Source organism: Schistocerca serialis, chromosome 5 (assembly GCF_023864345.2).
Source record: "Schistocerca serialis cubense isolate TAMUIC-IGC-003099 chromosome 5, iqSchSeri2.2, whole genome shotgun sequence".
Lineage (NCBI taxonomy): Eukaryota > Metazoa > Arthropoda > Insecta > Orthoptera > Acrididae > Schistocerca > Schistocerca serialis.
The window spans coordinates 111,224,685-111,228,386 of record NC_064642.1 but is presented as its reverse complement, the minus strand read 5'-3'; the positions used below and the strand labels follow the sequence as shown (position 1 = coordinate 111,228,386).

Below are 3,702 nucleotides of genomic sequence, written 5' to 3'. Positions count from 1 at the left end.
TAACTTGCAGCTGGATTTCGAACGGATGCAGTTATAACGGTTCATAAGTTTCGGTTTAAGCTTGATTCAATGTTGTTCAAGATTCAGTTACCATCAAACTGCAGTACAATGGTTCGCGAATTTATTAGGGGTGTAGGTGTGTATTCACTTTGTTATGCATCGTACTGTGTGTCGCCAGACTCATAGTCACTATTCCCATCCAATGTGTCAGATGTATTTCTGTTAAATCCATCAGTATTTTTGCATTTTGATGTCACATAGCATTCCTGTATACGGCACATCCTTCACTCCAGTCACATTGTCCTGAGGGTAAGTTCGACGTCCATTCGCGTGCAGCAGTTTCACAATGTTCACGGGATTAACTGCCTTTAGCCTACTCATTTTGACGTCAATACGTCCACATATGAAGATGGTATCTGTTCTTTCGGACATGACCGAAAGAACAGATATCATCTTCATATAGTTAAGGCTAACCGGCCACTGACCTTCTTCTGTGCGGTTGCACATGCATTGCCCGGACTCTTACGGGACTCGGTTAAGATTGTCTGCCGCGAGTAATGAGTGTATTGGGCAGGGGCACTACGAATGTAGTGTGTGGACACTAAGTCGGGAATGTGGGTCTCACGGGGAGCGTGCAAGGGATAAATCCCTGCAGTCGCACTATCCTCTGTGCCCTCGGTGGCTCAGGTGGATAGAGCGTCGGTCTTGTAAGCAGGAGCCCTGGGTTCGAGTCCCGGTCGGGGCACACATTTTTAACTGTTCCAGTTGATGTATATCAACGCCTGTCGACAGCTTAAGGTATTTGTTCAATTATCATTTCAATACGTACACTTCCATACCACACACTGCAACAGTCACGCTTGTACTGTCTGTACACCTACGGCGCAGTGGGGCTAGTATGCTGACGTTCAGGTTGCGCTAACGGCCGCACAGGCAGTTGTATAGATGAATGACGTTGATAACTATTCTAACAGGTACAACATTATATTTTTAAACGCATATCCGTGTCAACTGTTCGAAATGGGGTAAGTGTAGAGTTGGGGACTTGTAATATTCACGTGTATCGCTAAAGTACACGCTGAAACATCTTCAACTTGTGAACTTCGAATATTTTACATTGGATGAATTAGCGGCACTCTAAAACTTTACTGCATTTATTTGCAAGTGATCTGCACTCGGGAATTTGGAAGTTCGTATTTGTGGAACTGAAACTTGCACTAAACAAACTTTAATTTATTCTTCCAATAATTTTTGGGTGTGCAACGGGATCCCGTCGGCATACTGCTACGATACCTCGGCCCAGAGACGTCCGGCCATCTCCAGGTGAGTAGGCAACTACTGAAGAAATCAGGTGCAACAACGGTATTTATTCCGAATATCGCGCATGCGAAATGTGCTGGCGTCTTTCGACGCATGCGTCAGGTGATGACGTGCGCCGGACAGCCGAGTTGTGTGTGTTGCCCTCGGTGTTGGAAGTGAGACACGGCCTAGTCATTGAGTATCGAACTACCCCGTCGCTTCCGGTGTGACTGGATAATTTCAATTACAGGATTCCAATTTTTATCCAGCTGAAAGCCATTGTCACGATTTATAAGATTATCGGCAGGACGTATTTCCACATTTTCTTTCGTTATGAATCTCAAAAACTGGAAACTGGAGCTAAAATTTTTGTTGTATTGTATTCCATTGAGTGTCCCATGGAAATACAATGTTCTGAAACTGCTTATTTTGACGGCTGCCCAAAACGAGTGTATCTTTCGTGCTCTTCACAACTCCTGGACAGCTCTCGTCGTCTGGTCTACATATGCAGTGCCACACTCACAGCGGATTTGGTAAACGCCCGCTTTTTTCAATTGTAAGTCGTCTTTAACTGATCCAACCAGGCCCATCCTCATTGCTGGTAGACGGAAGATAACCTTGATTTTATTTTTCCTAAGCGATCTGCCTGTTTCAGAAGACACGTTCCCGACATATGGAAGGAACGCAGCTGATTATAGTCATCAGTATCCTCATTGCATTGTTTCTTATTATTATAACGATGTATGACCTTCCTTATTTAGCGTCAAGTGATTTAAAAATCTTCTCCGAGCGTTCTAATTCTGCGTGGAGGTTTTCATCGTCCGATATTACATGCAGCGGCGGTTTGTACGGGGTGATGGCAGCTAGACGGTTGGAGATATTGATCTGTGTGCGTGTGTTTTCTGTACAGAGCATGTCCTAATGACCCAACATTCTTACGATGTACTAACGCGTCTAGAAAGGGTAAACTCCCATCTTTCGCACTCTCCGTCTTAAACTTGATGTTCTCATGTTATTAATTTAAGTGACAAAGGAATTTCTCCAGTTCTTCTCCACAATGAGGCCATACAACAGAATTATCATCTACATAACGCCAGAAACCGTGGGCTTTAAAACAGCAGAGTCAAGTGCTTTCTCCTTAAAGCCCTCGTCAAAAGGATTAGCCACCAAAGGGACAAAGGGCCCGTGGTGACATCGTCTGTTTGTTCAAAGAATTCATTGTTAAATAGGAAGTAGGTTGAGGACGGAGTATGTTCAAACAAGGTGAGCATTGAATAAGTTACTACAGAGATGTAACGAGTCCATTAATGGCACTTTGCCCGCATCTCGTGGTCGTGCGGTAGCGTTCTTGCTTCCCACGCCCGGGTTCCCGGGTTCGATTCCCGGCGGGGTCAGGGATTTTCTCTGCCTCGTGATGGCTGGGTGTTGTGTGCTGTCCTTAGGTTAGTTACGTTTAAGTAGTTCTAAGTTCTAGGGGACTTATGACCACAGCAGTTGAGTCCCATAGTGCTCAGAGACATTTGACATTTTGACAAAGACACTTTGGTAAAAGGTGAGACCGCATTTACTAGTTAGTAAATCCTAGCTGCTAAGCTTAAATGTCTTCAAGCGACTGACAATATCCACAGAATTACGTATATGATGACAACAGCTACCCACATACGGCTTGCGTAGAGGGGCCAGATGTTTTGCAGTAGAATACGTCGAGGCATCAATATTAGTCACTATTAATCGTAGTGCCACACCATCCCTGGGAGGACCATATAGTGTTAGTGGTACTGCATTGTGTGGGGTCAGCCTATTGACAACTTGTTTAGGTAGAGAATTATCGTTCAGAAGAGTAGCAGTTTTTCTTTATATACGGCTCGTTGGGCCTTTTAGTTTTTGCGGTACGTGGAATCACCTAGCTGACTATACGTCTTCTCGTTGTAGCCTTTTCAAAATAACAGTGGTATTACTGAGTATGACTGTGCTAGTATCTTCTCTGAGGCTGCAGAGAGCATCTCTTTCAGCTGTCGAGATGTTATTCTGTTGTGGCGCATATTTAAACAGCGTTTGGCAAGATTCTAGTCCAAGTTGGTCTGCAGATTCTACAGAGAGAGTTCTAATGCTTTCCTCAAAACAACTGATGAAATTCATTAATGGAGGTGAAGTAGGTGTCGGAGCGAAGTTTAAACCTTTCCCAAGCACTGATATCGCCGTGTCGTCAAAAGATATTCCCGTGAGGTTCACCACGGATCGTCCAGAAATAGCTTCTTGCCGCGTTCGCGTTGCGAGTTGGCTAAGCTTTGCCCTTTGGCTTTTAGTACTGTACCTGTGGGCCCCGTTTGCTTTGGGTCAGCATACCCCATCAATCCGTGCCTGCTGAAGGAGGAGCGTCTTGCTGCAATCTCCAGATGTAAA

At 44.7% G+C, this 3,702-nt stretch overlaps 1 non-coding gene across 1 annotated transcript; it reads left to right on the top strand.

The window, feature by feature from the left end:
* The first annotated feature begins 671 nt into the window (after positions 1-671).
* Trnat-ugu (transfer RNA threonine (anticodon UGU)) lies at positions 672-745 on the top strand. Its single transcript has one exon. It is a non-coding gene; the product is annotated as a tRNA-Thr (tRNA).
* The last annotated feature ends 2,957 nt before the right edge of the window (positions 746-3,702 follow it).